The 18,210-nt window shown below is 51.2% G+C and overlaps 1 protein-coding gene and 1 long non-coding RNA gene across 5 annotated transcripts in view; one reads left to right on the forward strand and one right to left on the reverse strand.

Annotated features, from left to right (window-relative positions):
* The window catches only part of RPS6KA2 (ribosomal protein S6 kinase A2), a 447,811-nt gene that overhangs the window by 172,426 nt on the left and 257,175 nt on the right, over nt 1–18,210 (forward strand). The window lies entirely within an intron of this gene.
* On the reverse strand, nt 6,495–7,500 carry LOC116533461. The gene is made up of 3 exons (XR_004261303.1): nt 7,301–7,500; nt 7,065–7,210; nt 6,495–6,723 (listed from the first exon to the last, which is right to left on the reverse strand). It is a non-coding gene; the product is annotated as an uncharacterized LOC116533461 (long non-coding RNA).

Here is an 18,210-nt window from a genome sequence, read left to right on the forward strand (position 1 = left end):
AAATATTTAGATAGGGGTCCTTAGAGAATGTCATTATGTCATGGCATGCATGGTACTCACGGTGGGGTGCAAATAAATCACGTCAAAATGTATAGTAAAGTTAAGAACACGTCACGGAGAGGATCAGAGCTCCCTGGGCTCCGAGGGATGGAGGCTTCTAACAGGGCAGCAAGGAAGGCCCCAGCTGAACTCAGTGCCCTGAGAACCAGGAGGTGAGGCGCGCTTGTGTGCAGGAGAAAGAGCCAGGAGCAGGGGAGCAGGGAGCACAGCAAGGAAGGTGCCAGGTGCCTGGGGCAGGGAGTAACACACAGAAGTTATTTTGGGAATAGCCTGGCAGGTCTCACACTGGACTGGAGTGCAGAGAGACTGAAAGCAGGAAATAGTTTTTGAAGGTTGTTACAGCCTGAGTGAGTCATAAGATGAGGAGGGCCCAACCTGGCATGAGGTTGGTGAAAACAGAAGGAAAGAATCCAGGGAACTCCTGAGGTCCAGTCCTGGCAGCATTCGTAGTGGAGGCTGGAACCTGGGGTACGATTTCCAGGGCACTCAGATGGCAGAGCCAGGCATAAAAGGAGAAGCAGCATGACGACAGAGCACAGGTCTCCCAGGATGAGCTGGCAATGCCTGAATCTTCTAGAACCTACAGTTTTTTATTTTCTATTTTTGTTATGTTTTAACCATCAAGAATATAATATATAAACTGTATGCTCTTGATTATTATGCTGTTTACTGTTGAGGATCAAATTATTGATTTAATGCTTTTGTATAATTCATGTCCTTTGTAAAACATTAGAATCAAAGTGGCATGCCACAGAATAACCCTCGTTAACACCTGACCATGGCAGAGCCTGTTCAGGGTCTCTGTGGTCAGAGATTTTCCCTGGGAAAAAATGAGAAGCACAGATCTGTGTCTTGGACACAAGCCCATGGTTCATATTTATACACGTGGCCATTTAAATCAGAAACAAGTTGCTTCTAGGACTTGACACAGTGCATGAGCGGTGTTTGCTAAATAGACGGTGTACGTTGTTTTACAGCTGAGGAAACTGAGGCTTATCTAGAGGAAGGGACTTTTAGGAGTGCAACCCAGGGAGTCTCACTGCAGAGCTGCAGAGCTGCAGAGCTGAGCCACTGTCCCCTCCTGCCCCCCGGGGAGCAGGCGTGCCCTCATCTACAGAGAGGAAAACCAAGGCTCATGGAGCTGCATCAGCATCAAGGTGTCAGAGGGCACCTGGAGTTCCCATGCATGTCTCTGAGCTCATAGAGAGTGTTCTCCCTTTGAAGAATCCTGAAAACTGTGTAAAGCTATTTGGCACCTTGACACATCATTCTAGCAGTGCAGGTGGCTCCAACTGTCTGATCTTGCAACAGGTATTTGATGGGAATCCTGTTGCCTTTCTGTGCTGACATGTCTGTATTTCTGCACGGCCCCCGGGCAAGGATGCTCTGTCAGGAAATAGACCAGTCTAGCCCTGATCGTGTGGAATGGACAGGTTCAGTGTTCGCTCTCAAGGACTCACTCTGGGTGTAGGGACAGCTTGACACCCCTTCCCAGAGCAGTGGATTTACGTGAAAAAGCCATGGGAGAAAACACCCCAACACCCCAATCCTGGCTGCTCATGTCAGACTCATGGGTTGTGACGTGGTCCCAAAGCAGCCTCACATCTTCACCCGCCTCTGTCTACTCCCAGCTTGGTCATTCCCCAGACAGGCCCCTCTAGGGCTCCCAGAGCCCCCCACCCAATCCCCAGACTGGAGCCATGCAGCAGGATTGTGGGGCCATGCAGCTCTTCCACCTCCTTGGGAGGGAACGCAGTGTGGACTCCTTGGCCACAGCAGCAGGAACGGGGGCCTCCTGGTGAGGTGGGTGGGCCCAGCTTGGCTTCCTGCCACTCAGCCTTGGGCTGAATGTTAAAACTTTGGTGTGGCTTTCTCTGGTCACGGTGTCCTCAGTGCGTGCACAGAGCCTTGCAGAGCAGAACCCCCGTGGGACGGAGCGGCTTCCGCCAGTGCTGTCTTCACACAGCTGCAGTTGGATGGTTTTGTTCAGAGGCACTGAACTTTTGCCTTTGAAATAGGGGGACATCCATTAAAATGCCCAGGGCTTCCAGCAGATGTCTGAAATGCCTGCACTCTGCCTCCCATGCCTGTCCCACGAAGTCCCCCTGGCCTGCCTGGGAGGGTATCGCCTCTGACCACAGGGCCAGCAGAGTCCAACACCTACAAATCCAGCAGGGAGGAGCGGATTCTGGGATCCCCTGGGGATTCTACAAATCGGAACTGGCCGTGCTCAGTTTAACCAACACAGTTTTCTTGGGATCCTTACTTATTTTTTCATTCAATTAAATATTGTGTGTTCCACTGTGGGCATGTTTACTCTTTTCCTTGTTTCACATTGGGAGGCCTCCACGCATACATATCTGTGGCAGGAGCCTGCCTGCAGAGAGCTCCGGAAACGCTGTAGGAATGCCTCGGGATGTTCCCATCATCCTCGGCCCCTGGCCTTTAGTTCACCTTCATGTCCATTTCAGACACCAGTTCTGTTTTCAGGACAGGGAACCAGTCTTCTCTGCAGGGGTAGAGAAGCGGTGTAAATCCATGTGGAAACATGGTGCCCAGCTCTGGGAAAGCGAGGGCTTTGGTAGGGGGAGCGCTTTGGCACAGCTTCCAGGCCCAGAGCCGCCAGAGTGTGCTCACCTGGGCGAATGGGGAGGGCCTGCTCAGGGCTGGCCTTCGGCAGGTGGTCCCCCTCGGACTTAAAGAATTTCCTTTGTTTTCGCCGATGTTGTTAAAGTTAGTGCTGAGGCACGGGTGGATTATTTCCACTCAGCTGCAATCTCTTGCTCTGCATTAAGGCTATTCATCACATCGGTGTTCCCCTAACTTCATAGCATGTAATAACTCAGTCCTTGTAATTCTTAGGAGCACAATGACAATCTCATTTTGCAGATAAAGAAACTGAGACAGGAGACAGCCCCCTCACATGGGTCCATGTGAGCGTGCTGGCGTGGAAAGAGGGCCCCCAGGCTGCCTCCAAGTGGGGCTCCTGTTGTCTGGCTAACCTCGGGCGTGTCCTAGCCCCTAAGCACAACTGAGACTTCAATGCTGTGTGTTGCCAGCCTCATGCTGACCCCGTTGTTCCCACCTTCCCTCCCCCTGCCTGTGCGTCATGTCACTCCTCACAGCAATGCTGTATGCCACTCTCCTAGGCACCTTGTTCTCACCCCTTCTCCAAACCCAGTGATTTCGTTTTGCCCCATGGTTCTGCTTGTTGCTGGGGGCACACGTGGTGCTGGTTAATCACTCGGTCCTGACTTGTGGACCCAGCCGCCGTCGGTGCTGACTTGTGGACCCAGCCGCCCATTGCCAGCTCTCTCTGCAGCGGTGCTGGAGGTAAGAATGCGACCCTGGCAAGGTGGGGGCTGAGCGGAGGGGCCGGGCGGGTGGGACATGAGTGCGAACCTGACGTCTAGGTTCCCCGGCAGGGAACCTGTGCAGTGTCCTAGCAGGAGAGGTTGTGTCTTTTTCAAGTGCCCCCCAAAGATCCACCACATGCAAGCTTTAGTGAGCAAGGGAGACACCCAGAGACCTTGGAGGATGGCAGAGCAGGCGGAAGAGTGCCCAGCTGCTCCACCGTGAGCCTGGAAGCCCTGCTAGCTCCTTCGACCTCCAGAGACCCGTCAGGGATTCCCCATCCCAGACACACACACCCCCACCCTGAGGTCCGCGTCCCTGTCCCCTCCTCCTGCCTTTTGAATACTCCATCTCCTCCCCTCTGCCATGAAGAGCAGCCCAGCTCTGCCCCCTCCTTCCCAAGCCAGCCCCCTCCCACCCCGTTCCCGTGAACAGAACCTGCTCTCCAGTGGTGGTCTGGGGCCCTTTGTCTCGCGGCCCGTGTCTTCCAGGTCTCACTCCTACTGCAGGGGGCTTAGAAGCATTCTTTGGACCACACATAACCCGAGATTGGTTCTGGTGAAAGGCAATTTTGCATTTCTGTGCACACGCATTAGGCGAATCCTGATAACGCTCCACCCCAAGCCGCCGATGCAATGCTTCGCCTTATTTAAAAGTGCCCAACTTAAATGTGTTTGAACATTCTGTTTGCTCTTGAGTACAGAAAATCAAAGTGTCAACAAGCCACATCTGTGCAAATTAAAATGCCTAGACTCCTGCCATTCAAATACTTCAGTAAACCATCTTAATAGAAAAATAAATATAGATCTTTGGAATTCTTCAGTCAACAATTTTCCCCCAAAACCACCTCTTCCTTTTCTTTAGCTTCTGGGTAAAATCTTGGCGGCTTCTGCTAGTCTCCCCACCCACTGGAGCAGCAACAGGCCACGTTCACAGGCGGGGAGGTGCCACTGTTCTTTCAGCAGTGAATAGACACAGCACGGCTGACACTCGATAATGGTCCTTTCGTCTTCAGTCTCCTAAGCGCCGGGGCATCGCTGTCTGTGCCCTGCGTCTCCATGGCCCAGGCAGAGTCGTGGGCATCCAAGACGGCAGGGCAGACCCCTGGGTTGGCTTCTGTCGTCCTGTGGTTATCTCAGTAGCAGGAAGAGTGGGTGCAGACAGAGCTGTCCTCTGCCCTGCGGCCAGTCAGTTCCTCCCCACCTGTACTCGGGTCCTGTTCTTTCTCCTTCAAACCCCGGGTGAGGGAAATGGTAGTGATGTCCTGCATTTGTGGCCCTGCTGTAACTGGCACATGTTAATACATTGAGCATGCACAGAGCTCCTGCCACGGGCGCTGCTGTGAGCGCTCTTAGCGGGGTGGAGGTAGCTCCTAAACAGGCCCTTAAAACGCCGCACAGTTAAAAGCAGTGACGCAGACACCATGGAGATACAGGCACGGACCCAGCTCGGCTGGGCAGCAAGGCAGCTTCCTACAGGAAGCCAGGAGGCTGAAGCATGAGCAGAGAAGTGGGCCAGTGAGGGGCGGGGATTCTGGGCTGAGGGAGGAGGAACGCTAAGCCACACAGGCTGCAGGTCAGGTGCACTGACGGGCCAGGTCCTGTCAGCAGGTGACATGTGGCCTGTGCCGCAAAGCATACGTGCTGGCTCCAGTGTATCTGGGACAGGCTGGTTTGGCATCAGAGGTTTCAGAAGGTCACACCAAGCTGCTTGGATTTCAGGGTTCATTCTGGGTCATTTCACCTCCCTGCACAAAAGGAGCTGAGGAGCCACCAGGTGACATGGATATAACCCTGGGCCAGAGGGTCCCACCATAGGAGAGGTTTGGCTGCTTTGTAGGGTCTCCACACATCCTCGTTCCCAGTGACAAATTCTCATGCCTGGTGCCCGATACCCACACTAACCCCTGTTCCTGGCGGCAGGACTCCACAGGGCCGGCCTTCTGTCGCATAGGACTGCCTTTCAGTCAGTGCTGTCCCGACCTCTTCCCATCTCTTTGGGGTGTCACTGTCAAATAAGATTCTCGCTCCTTCTGTAGTGTCTGGAAAGCACCTGGGTGATCCCAGTCATTTGTTCTCATCAGTCCCAAGACCTAAGGCTGTGAATGTAAAGACCTCACAGCCCCTCCCCTCTGTCCCCACCCCCTGGTGCACGGGGCCATCGTCTGTCACCATGCCGCATTGTCTGCGGGCTCACTCGGTGGTAGGAGACAGTCTGAGGTGGGAGGAGGGGCACCAGGTATCCACCCGCGTCAACCCAGCTTGAACCTCAGTCCTGCATGGCTCTTTGCCATGAGAAATGTGATGCTCATAGCATTATCATGATGGTGCACGGGGAGGGTTCTTACAAGAGCTGGGAGGCGGCGGGGGCTCAGGGAGTGCCTGTGGATTGGAATCTGAGATCTTCCTCGTCCTAGGGAATGAACTGTACTCCCACAGCTCTCGAAGATGCGTGGCCTACGAATCCATCAGCTTTCCCCTATGAACCTAGGGCAGAAAGAAAGTCAGACATCTGGGATCCTTTGACTCTAGTCCAAGTGTCTGAGGGAGGACAAGTGGGATGAACAGGGATAGAAGTGGCCAACAGATGGCTTTAACCATTGCCTTCCGCGACCTCTGTCCGGCAGCCGGCACACCTGCCCCGCGCTCCATCGGGTACTGTCTGAGCTTCTGCAGTGCTGGGCGCCACCCACTGGGTGGGGACTTCCATGGAAGCAAGTTGGCCCTTGCAGGGCTCTGGAGCCGCCGTTGCACAGCGATACCCCACCTCGTGCAAGGGCCCCCCGCAGCCACCGAGGCCCCCCGTGCCGCACGCTCTCAAGCAAGGACAGCCTCCCTTAGCCCCTCCTCTGGCACTGGTGTCTTGTCGCTCTTCAGATATGTAAGACATCCTCTTATTATAGATGGGAAAGAAGCAGAAAGGGCATTTTATTAATAAGTAGGTTTAGAATTTCTCTTAGAAAACAAATCAAGCTGTTTGGGGGTAAAGCCGATGTGGGCTGGAGGCCAGGCTTCCGGGGACGGAGCTGACTGTGGATGCATCCAAGGGAGTCTGCCTGGATTCCTGGAGCCTCTGGGGCAGAGCAGGAGGGCAGAGAGTAGGGCGAAGGCTTGAGGATGGCTGCACCCAGAGAGACCCTGCCATTGGTCCCTGATTTTCCTGGTGGTGCAGGACAGGCGAGCCTCAAATTAGGCCTTAGCCTTAGAAGGGCCTTGGCTTTACCCAGGAGAGAATTCAAGAGCGAGCAGGTGGTAGGGTGGAAGAAAACAGCTGTGTTGAAGCAGCAGCTTTACAGCTCTGTGACTGCTCCTGCAGAGCAGAGCCACCCCCCAGGCAGAGAGTAGCAGCTCAGTGCAGGCCTGCAGTCACATTTATACCCACTTTTAATTACATGCAGACTAAGGGGCAGCTTATGCAGAAATTTCTAGGAAAAAGGCAGTAACTTTGGGTCATGGGGTCGTTGCTATGGAAAGGGGCAGTAATGCTTGGATGTTTCCATAGCAATAGTAAACAGACATGGCACACCGATGGACCATGTCCCGGACCCCTGTCCCCGTGTTAGCTCGTTCTCGATTTAGTCCGGTGTCTAAACCCCACCTCCAGAGTCAAGTACCGCCTCCTACCTCACTGGGGACCTTGGGCCCTGTTACCTGTTCTCTGTCCCCAGCTACGTCTAGATGACAACACCTTATAGACACCTCCAGTTCTCTTGGGTTCCTACAGGAGCGTGGCTGGGTAGAGTCCAAGATGAGCTTTGCAGGGTAGCCCCGTGCTGCTGCCTTGTGAGCTCTGGGTCCTGCAGAGGGAAAGGGAAGTGCTGTGGCTGCTGTGGGCCTGTCTGGGGGTCGGGACCTTAGGGACCACAGCTGCACAACACCCCAAGGACCTCTCACTGGCTGCTCCTCCCTAGGCTGCCCAGCCTCACCCGCCAGGTGCACGCTGACTCACGTGGTCGGAGGAGAATCAGCCACCGGCGTCACAGTGGCGGAGTGAGGCCCTGGACACGAAAGGCTCCAAATGCATTTCCCTCTGTGTTCTCAGCCTGATGTGCTCTGACACGTTTGTGTCTACATAGTTATCCAGAGACATCGATTTCCCTGATGGGAAAGCATATTGGGAAAAGGAAGTTATTGATTAATAGAGGGAAATATTTAAGTCAGAGATTGCCCTTAGGTGAACCACTGATTTATTCCAAGTGAAATCTGACTTATTTGGATGGCCACAGAAGTAACTAATAAAGTAATTTAAAAGTAATAATTTAAACCAATGAGATAATTTTAAAACGTATTTTCAGGTCTCTAGAGTGGAGGGAATGTGTTCTGTAGATTACAATGATTATGAGGTGCAAAACTTTGCTTCCTGCTTTCTCGCTGCTTGCTTTGGGAATGCAATGTTACATTGCTGGCTCTTGCATATTTTCTCTGAATCAGGAGAGCATCACTGCATGTGATTTATAAAGTTGAAACTTTGTGTACTTTTGGACATCTGCAATATGCAATACTCTACAACACAGAGGCCCCATAGGTATTAGCTGGTGTGGAAATGCATGTGTTTCCATCTGAAGGTCTTGCCCTGCCCTTGGGAGGAGCCATGTTGCATGTGGTGACCCCAGCAGGGCTCAGATCTTCTCCCAAGAAGTGCAGCTGCCGGCCGTGGCCTCGGGCTGGGCTTCACCAAGGGCGAGTGGTGAGACCCACCTGATGCCCGCCAGCTGGTACACCTTCCCACTGCTTCTTGTTGCATTTCTTCATTCATGTCTTCATTCTTTAAACTTAGCGTGGTTTGGATCTAAGGAATGTGGTTATAAAAGCTAGGACCTACAGGACCACATGACCTTCCAGAAGAAACAGAAGGGAAAAAAGACTAGGATGTGGTCAAAGGCAAGGCTTGCCTCTTGACTGAGATAGGTAGTGCTCAAAGGGCACTCTGAGGACAGGCACGAGGCCATGGTCTCGCGGGGTGTGGGGGCAGGTTCCATTTCATGGTTTCTGGTGAATGAGCTTGTCCCGGCTGTGAAAGGATCTTTGCTTGCTTTGCCTCGTTGTTGCTAATATTTATCTTCACACTCCCACCCAGTTTTCTTCTTGGGATTACACTTATTCGACAGCCAATTATGGAGTCCCTCCTCCCTCACTCTGTTCTAGACTCAGCTCAGCAGTAAACCTGATGTCTTGGCCCTGCCCTCAGAGCTTCCTCCGTGCCCCTCCCTTTCCCCAGGGCTGTCTCACCCTGTCTGTTCTTCCCGGAGCCTCTGACACCTGACCCCGCCTGCGGGTATTCTAGGTGCTGACTGAGGTAGGGAAAAGACCCTCCCCACAGCTCTGGATTTGTGAGTTAGCCAAATGCGAATGCTGAGCCAGAAACAGGGCAATCGCTTTCTGTTTCCCGACACCTCAACACCAATGTTTTATTAAATTAAAAGGACTAAAAAGAACCAAGTGATACATGAGTCTTCATTTTTAATTGAACTTTTATGTTCCTCAGTTCATTAATGAAGAAAAAAGGAGAAAGCTGGTACATTTTATTGCCTGTAATTTTCAAGCGGAAGTGTATTCTGAAACATTTCAACATCACATTCCTTGGGTAAATTGCCTGTAGCTTAACCGTAACAGCAGCATCTGAAAACCCTTAGAACTCTACAAATGAACCAGATTTTACTATTAAACAATATATTGGTTAGAACAGTTTTCTTTGTATATTCTTGCTGCACATCAGAAGACTTAAACCTAAGCTGTCCATCATCCCGGGGAGAATGGCACACTGGTGGTTGGTGATGAGACTCACAGAAGGAGATGAGCAAGGGATCCTGGCAGGAACCACTGGAGGACAAGGCGTTCCTGGCAGAGGAGGGGGAAAGTTGGTGGCATTAGCATCGGGCGCCTGCTGTGGGTGTCAGCCCCAGCCCTGGGCCACAAGGGTCAAGACAGGCTATTCATCTCTGGGAGAGAGGCCACCAGGAGCAAGACCTAGTGGGGCATCCAGGAAGAGGCCTGGACCTGTGAGCTGGAATCACAAGATGCAGGAAGAACTGGGTCTTGGGAATCACCAGGAACAGTTTTCCCTTTGGAGCACAGAATCCAGGTGCAACTTGAAGGAGGAGAGCTCAGCCTCCCTGGGGCCACCGCTCAGCGCTGGTCAGCACTGGCCAGCACCGCTCAGCACCGCTTGGCACTGGTCAGCACTGGTCAGCAGTGGCTGCAGGAGTCACAGATGAATTAGGGGTAGGAGATGCTGTGTGGAGGATGCAGATGAGGGAATCTGGGAGCAGAATCTGGGAGCAGGGCATGTTTCTGGTGGAGCAATGAGTCGGTTTATAATTTCGCATCCTAGGCACTGGAGATGCCTCGTATTTTGCTTGGGAAATGAGCGTCATTTGTATCAGGAAATGGTACAAGTCCATTGTGCAAGGTGCGGATTCTTTTTGTCTTGGGGTGTGGCATCTATTTCTTAGAAGGTCTCTGAGATACCGTGTTATAAGCTGCCAAGTTTGGCACACCCCTCGTGTTTTCCAAGTGCCGACGGGCTGACACGTCGGGTGGATCCATGCTCTGGCGCTGCCTCTCCGCCCTTCCCACTCGCTCCACTTTTCCCTGCTTTCCTGCTTTCTGTGTTTCACTGGGGAGCAAAGCCTGACTCAGAGCAGAAGGGGTGAGAAGATAGGGAGAGGCAAGCAGCCTCTGTTAAAGAAGAGCAGTCCTCACCCGAGACGCCAAACAGGGCCCTCGCCGCCCTTTCCAGAGCTGACGATGGGAGGAGGGGGCAGCGAGGCTGAAGCATTTCCGATTCTGCATCCTGTGGAAGTTTGAACTGTGCCTCTGGCCTTAGCAGGTCTCCTTTCATGTTCAAGCTCTTTTTGGCTAGGTCCTACGCACTGTCCCTCATCACGTGTTTTCTAGATTTGCACTGGCAAAAATAAGTGACAATATTGCTTATTATTTTATTATTATGTTTATTGAGATGGAGTCTTATTCTGTTGCCCAGGCTGGAGTGCAGTGGTGTGATCTCAGCTCACTGCAACCTCCACCTCCCAGGTTCAAGTGACTCTCCTGCCTTAGCCTCCTGAATACCTGGGATTACAGGTGCCCACCACCACGCCTGGCTACTTTTTGTATTTTTTTTTTTTAAATAGAGATGGGGTTTGGCCATGTTGGCCAGGCTAGTCTTGAACTCCTGACCTCAGGTGATCTCCCCACCTCAGTCTCCCAAAGTGCTGGGATTACAGGCATGAGCCACCACACCTGGTGACATTTATTATTTTTTGTTGTGACTTAAAAAGCAACATCTCCTTCTTAATAGACTTTCTGTTCACAGTTTTTTTCTCCAAACTTACTACTTAGTTATCTATTAGTGCTGGTAGTTGGACAACCAGGTATTGTAATGTGAACTAAATCCTATAGAATTAATAGTAATTGTAAACAAGTAAGGTTTTATCTACTAATGACCATGATAAATTAAAAAAGTCATACTCGAATTTATTGGTGGAATGGATATCTAAATACACACCATTTCTGGAGTGTTCAAATCCTTTTGCCAAATTTTGGAAACTTGTGGTCAACAGATGCCTGCTTTGCACTTGAGAGCACAGTCTCATGAAGCACAGCAGAAACGCTGGAGCTTGAGGCTTGAGAGGCCACGTTTGGAGCCCCCTTTCTGTGTCACTTGCCAGCCATGCTTGGACAAAGGTCACCTGGCCTCTTTGAAGCTCAACCTCCCTCTCATTCTCTCTCTCACCCCACCTTGCTGCTTCCCTGGCTGTGAGTCACTGTAATTTCCACCTCCGAGGGTGACGCAGAACAGCAAACATTGGGAACTGTGAGTAGACGTACACGTTCTCATCTGTCGGGGAAGGCATGCAGAGTGAAAGCCGTATGGAAGAGAACCAAAGTGTCTTCTGTGAAATAAAGGAGAGAAAGATTGAAGGCAGAAAACTGCGTTTGTGTTTATTTTGCATGTAAGTAAAATACAACTTTATTTAGAGAAGAGAAGGTTTTGAGCTACGTCGTTGTAGAAGGCGGCCTTCTGCAATCAGTGGGCTTACAGGGCGGCGTGTGGCACCCAGCTTTCCCAGGATTTGGTGGAGACTTAGTCCAGCGGATAAGGGATGTTCTGAGCCAGGATAGGCATGGAGAAGCAGTGAGGATTCAGGCCCCGCTGGAGTGAGAACAGGGGCTGGAAAGTGGCCAGAGGTAAGGAGAGGTGAGGCGGCCCTGGCCGGCGGGAGAAGGCGGCCCTGGTGGCACGGCTCACTGGCTGGCATGTGTTCCCGAGCCGGGCCGCTGGTATGAACATAGCACACGTGTGTATCCATACGCAAACCAGCTTTACATTTCCCAGGATCACAGCTTCATCCCACACCAGCTTTAAAAATGACTTATTTTATGCTGCTATGGGAGTGATTTTAATACCAGAAGCATTTTTAAAGTGACAATCACACTCATTTGCTTGAGAGGTTTAATTCCTGCTTTAAAAAAGATGAGTCTTGTCATAAAAAATGCAAGCATATATGGAAACAAAGAATGTAATAACCCCCACAGATCTGTCTTAGATAGATAATTCCCAAAATTTCCAGTCTTGTTTTATTTACGTACCCACTCCCTCTCCCCTTCCAGCTACCCACACAGCTCCAGGTCATTTTGTGGCAAGTCCTAGGCATCATATAATTTAAATTTAATTTTAGAATAATCCAAAAATATCTTCCTCCCCCTTTTCAAGGGTAAAAACTGAATAGCATGAATACCTACTCGTGTTGGTAAATACATGCCTATAATCCCAGCACTTTGGGAAGCCAAGGCAGGCAGATCACTTGAGGCCAGAGTTTGAGAACAGCCTGGCCAACATGTTGAAACCCCATCTCTGCTAAAAATAAAAAAATTAGCTGGCAGTGGTGGTGTGTGCCTGTAGTCCTAACTCTCGGAGGCTGAGGCGGGAGGACTGCATGAGCCCCGGAGGAGGAGGTTGCAGTGAGCCAATGTCACGCCACTACACTCCATCCTGGGTGACAAAGTGAGACCCTGTCTCAAAAAAAAAAAATACTGATATGACCACATTTCTTATTTTTAACTGCATAGAGTAGAAGGTATTCATATTGTATAATACCTTCTATTTTATACCTCAATTTCTCAGAGTCAGGCAGTTCTGCCTCTTACATGTAAAACCTAACCTTGGCTTGACGCCCATGTCCTTCTGTCCCATCTTTCTGGAAGGTGTCAAGGGCTGATCTCTCATCCTAGTATTAACTCAAGTTTTCTGTTGTGAAGACACCTGGTAGCCCTTGAAGGTCATAAATTTTCAAAATATGCAAACAACTACATAGAAAGTCACCTAAACGTGGTAGAATTGAGCATGCTGGAAACAGAAGTTTTCTCCAAGTTAACTAAAACTCCATTGCAGAGAAGTCCAGGCTTTCTCAAGAGAACATCACAGTAGTCCTGTGTGCCGGACCACTGAAGAAATCCTCTCTCAGTTCCAGTTTCTCCAATAATTAGTCAAAACAAGAACAAGAGAAAAAATTCAGCTCATAGTCATTAGCCTCTGAAGTGTAGGAGATTGTGTTTGATATTGCAGGATACGTACAAATGTGTCAATTGAAAGGAGGTTGAATCTGGTTGAGTGTAAATATGTCGACTTTGGGAGCAGTGTTTCCACCACAGCGTGGTAAGTGCTGTGAAAACATGAAGCAGATGGCTGTGGAGTTTCAAGGGGAAAAGTCTTATTATCTGACACCCGGCCTCACAGGAGGGCTCGGACAGGGACGCCCCGGGGAGGGGACGGTCTGAAGTGTGTGCCTGGAACAGTCCTGGTTACAATGCAGATTAGTTCTACATGCAGATTAGGTGAGAGCTGACTGTAGCTGACTTCAGATCAAGAGGAATCTTACCATGTCATAGGGAGCCCAGCTCCTGGAGGGTGAGGGGTGGAATCACAGGGTGGACTAGCACTTCTGGAGATCAACTGACCACATTTTATAGGGGAGACCGGTGTGGGGCCAGGCCAGCCCTTCAGGAGATGGGAATTGAATCAGGCAGTGACAGGGGCTGCAACTCCCAGGACATTTTTATTTTTTATTTTTTTTGAGAAAGAGCCTTACTCTGTGGCCCAGGCTGGAGTGCCGTGACGCAGTCTTGGCTCACTGCAACCTCTGCCTCAGCCCTCTGAGTAGCTGAAATTACAGGTGTGTACCACCACAGCCAGCTATTTTTAGTAGAGACAGGGTTTCGCCAGGTTGGCCAGGCTGGTCTTCAACACCTGACCTCAAGTGATCCGCCCGTGTGAGCCACCGCACCTGACCTCCCAGGGCTTTTCATTGGTGAGCCAGTGAATCTCTTACTGTGGGGAAGCCTGTTTACACTCGACTTTCTGTTATGACAAGTGACAGCTTCCTTACCTGCCCAGAGACAAGCAAACCAATGGTGACCTCAAGTAGCACATAGAACCCAGGGAACAGAGGCCTTTAAACACCTAGGGAAACTGAAGAGATGATACAGTAGCCAAAAACCAAACCAGATGAAAGAAGGGATAATTGGGAAAGTGAAAGCATTCCTCCAGATTGGAAACAAGAGCGCTAAAACAAAGAAACAAATATTGGGACAGTGTTGAGGAATTCTCCTAATAACTAGAACTGGAAACAGGCATGAAATAGGACTGAAACAAGAAGCAGCTTGACCAGATTTTCATGTTTCCTATTGGTGAGATCCTCATGTCTTGACCCATTGAGAAGGAAGGTACCTGCCTGTTGACCACGGCTGTGGAGGGGACCGCCCAGCAGGGCTGATCTCAGGAGCAGATCACACCAGGGCTGGGGAGGGGGTTTTCCAGGGCCTCGCTGGGTGACACAGCCTCTCTGCTCTGTCTGATTGGTAACCTTTGCAGGGAGGATTGTGCTGTGGACATCTTTAAAGGCATTGGATTAACAGCTTGGAAATTGGGGCAGGACTGGGGCAGAGAGATGGCAGGTGGGGCTAGGGGAGAGTAGGAGAGAAGGAGCAGGGTGAGTGGGCTGGAACCGCAGGGGCTTCCCCATTGGGAAGGGGAAGCCGGCCTCCTCCCAGGCAGGAGCAAAGGAGGAGCCTGGAGATGATGTGTGGGAGAGACTCTCCCACCTCTGGCTTTCGTCCTGTTTTCTTATAAGCAGAAGACTTGGGCCCTGGTCCAGCTGTGGGTGCCCTCCACTTGCTGGCAAGGCAGGCAGAGGGTCCCTATGCAGGGAGCCTCAGCCACAGCACTGGAACCCTGGGAGAGTGGAAGAACCTGAGAACCGCAGGACCCGATTGATTTGGTCCACTGCAGCTCACTCTTTATGTGTCTGTGTTGGTGGCAGAATGTTTTGTAGAAATATGAAGTTTAATCATTGTCCTTTGGCCAGACATGGTGGCTCACGCCTGTAATCCCAGCACTTTGGGAGGCCAAGGTGGGTGGATCACATGAGGTCAGGAGTTCAAGACTAGCCTGGCCAACATGGTGAAAGCCTGTATCTACTAAAAATACAAAAATTAGCTGGGCATGGTGGCGGGCACCTGTAATCCCAGCTACTGGAGAGACTGAGGCAGGAGAATAGCTTGAACCCAGGAGGCAGAAGTTGCAGTGAGATGAGATTGCACCATTGCACTCTGCCTAGGCAATAGAGCAAGACTCCAACTCAAAAAAAAAAAAAATTGTCTTTGTCATCATGATGCTTATTTCTTGTTCATGTCCCACATCTCTGAAGTAAGACTTTCCTTATTTCCATAAACAGCTTCTGAACACATTCCTTGATTTCCTATTCTGTATTTCCTAATTCCCAAGTCCTTTCCTCACCCGATCTCCCTCCAAAGATATCGACCTCTTATCCCTGGTGCCCACTGGGTTGTGTGTCCTGTCGTTGCTGAGACAGACCATCCCTGAGCTGCCCCTCCCAGATCCCAGGTCAGCAGCCCCACGGTTTAGCGCGGTCCCCATCGGAATGGACACCATGGGCCTCCAGCATGCCTGTGCCCCCTCAGCCAGGCGGCAGCCTCTGCCCAGCACCCACCTGTCACGTTCAGAGCCCTGTTGTTCCCAATCAAAGTCAATAACTCTTTCAAATAAGAGGTTTCCTGTTCCCACAAATAACTTCCTGAATGCATTATGTTGCTTTATTTTTTAAAAATAATCTATTGACATGGATGGCTATAAAAGATCGTGCTGGCGAGGAACTCAGCATTTCCTGTTTTCAGACTCTATGGAGCTCTGAGAGTGCCAGTACACAGTTTTCTTTATCGGAACGAAGAATCAACAATCTGCTCAGAACCCTCTTTCCCCAGCGATGTAGCCTCTTTGGCGCTGGTAACACGCTTTGTGAAGACAGCAGCAGCTCCGGGGAACATTTCACTGAGGAGAAAATGTTCATGGCTCTTTATCTGTATTTATTTGATGGTAACTCTTTAGAATAGCACAGTAGGTCTGGATAACAAATCAGAGCTATTTTTAACAGCAAATGGTAAGAAAACTGAATGCTTTGGCGTGTCTTATGGCAAGCTTGGTTTAGCAGGGGTGTTTAACCTTTGGCTTCCCTGGGCCATATGGAAAGAAGAAGTGTCTTGGGCCACACATACAATACACTAACACTAACAGTAGCAATGAGCTAACACACACACACACGCACACCCTCATGTTTTTGGAAAGTTTATGAATGTGTTGGGCCACATTCAAAGCTAACCTGCTGACCTGGGCCGCGTGCTGCCTCCAGGCCACATGCTGGGCAAGTTTGGTTTTGAGTTTGCAAACTTTTGTCCCATTTTGCGCCTCCTGAGCCATGTGGACCCCTCCATCCATCAAAGAGCAGGGGGTTCCGTCGGCTCAGGGCCAGGAGCTCTGCAACTGGGAGCCTGTGGGCCTGTGCAGTTGGTGACAGGGCACCAGGAGCCCCTAAGGACGGCGACTCAGTCATTTCTCCTCCAGGGTCTTTGTCGACTGACTGGGCAGCCAGACCACAGTGCAGCCTGATCCTGGGCACCCCTCATGGCAGCTGCAGCTGGAGTGCCAGCTGCAGGGGGACAAGGCTGCTCTGAACCCAGGACCAGTGCTCCCCACAGCCCTCCCCAGCCCAGAGACTGCTAGTCCTCAGCCTGCACACTGGTCCCGAGAGGAGGCCTTCCTGGGTCTGTGTGCATGTGGAGGAGGGTGGCTCAGGGTGCCACAGTGCAGAGAAGGTGCCCTTCATCAACAGGCACACCCATGACCCAGGCTGGAGGGATGGGCAGTGCGTGAGACTGTGGTTCTGTATGTAGCTTTATAGCGAGTATGCACCTAGTATAGCGGATGGGAGGAAGTGGGGAAGAGAGTGGCAGCTCTGGGGAGGGCTGGGAGAGGGCTCGGGTGCCCGCCCAGGCCTGCAGGTCAGCCCGATGCACATCAGCTCACTGCAGCAAACCCATGCCGACATTAAACCCACACTCCAAGCCTGTGACACGGAAGAGTTCGGCACCTCCTTCTGCCGAGGCTCAAGGCTTCTGGCAACTGCCTCACTCAGCCAAGGGGAAGGCTTCCTTCCCTTTGAAGAGGCAATATCTGTGGAGGAGGCAAGGATTTCCTGTCCCCACCACACACAGAAGCAGCAGACTCCCCGGGACAAGGGGACAGTGGCATCCTCAGCTGCTCCCATCCAGCCCGCTGGCCCCCCTCTGAGGTCAGCCCTCTGTCCAGTATAATGTCAGCCCTTTCTCTCAGAAAATAAATCTCATAAACACGATCACAGTAGCACTTTTAGAGGAGTAAGCAATTTTTTTCTTACTATTTTGGATGGTAAGATTCAAGTTAGAAATCTAGAAACCAAGAAAAAGAATTGAAGGTATCCAGTTGAAATTGCTGCCTGCAAATCTAGTGGTGGGTACTCTGCCTCCAGGGCACCCACAGAACCGGGATGATGACTGCAAACACTTCTTCAGTGCTCGCTGGTGCTCGAGGGGGACATGCCAGGAAATCAGTCTCTTTTTTGTTAGCACCTGTGGGTTGACTGCTTCTGCTTGTTGCCCACTGTAAATCTCGAGGATGAATGGTGTCTACCGGCTTTCCCTCCCTTCCCTGAACGCTGGCGGCTCCTGGCTGAGTATCACTGTGGTGCGGGATGAATGCAGCGCTCAGTGGGTGTGCGGGACTGGCTTCCCCTGAGTGTTCTCAGTCTCCACGTCCCGAGTGCACTTCCTCCCTCAAACCGCCCTGGGTCTCTTTAACCTCCCAAGAACATTTTAACCCAGGGTTTTCCTTTGTGTCTGTAAATTTATTCCAGATAGACTTTAGCATATACACACAACCTCTAATCCAGCAGCAACTAGCAGGACCCACAGGAAATGCTGAGGCCATGCACTTGGCTGTAACTCGTAAATCATAACTAGGTGGAGACATGCCTGGTTTGGCCACAGGTTTCGGACCCCTGGGCTCCTCCCTCTGAACTGAGAATGGACTTAATCCCCTGCTGTCCTCCTGCGAATCTGAACCTCAGTGAGCTCCGCCCCACCCAATTTGCATCTCTGAGACTGCTGACTTACTGATATGAGATGCTCTGAGATCCTGGCTCTGGCCACCCACCGACCAGTGTCCAGTTCCACCCAGCCCTCCTGTGCGCTGGGCAGCTTCTGCTTGTCCCCATTATCAGCTTTTCAGACTCAGCCTGATCTCTGCACCCTGAGTCTGCATTTTTCCCCTCACTATGTAGATTTCAGAGCACAGAGAAGAAAGTGGATGCTGACAGATTACCCACTGCGGCTCTCTGCCGGATTGCCGACCTTGCCATCTGAGGCCGTGTTGAGTCTTTTCTTACTGAAATAACTTCGCTGGGCTGGT

Source organism: Sapajus apella, unplaced genomic scaffold (genome assembly GCF_009761245.1).
Source record: "Sapajus apella isolate SASKATOON/1434 unplaced genomic scaffold, GSC_monkey_1.0 scaffold82, whole genome shotgun sequence".
NCBI classification, from domain to species: domain Eukaryota; kingdom Metazoa; phylum Chordata; class Mammalia; order Primates; family Cebidae; genus Sapajus; species Sapajus apella.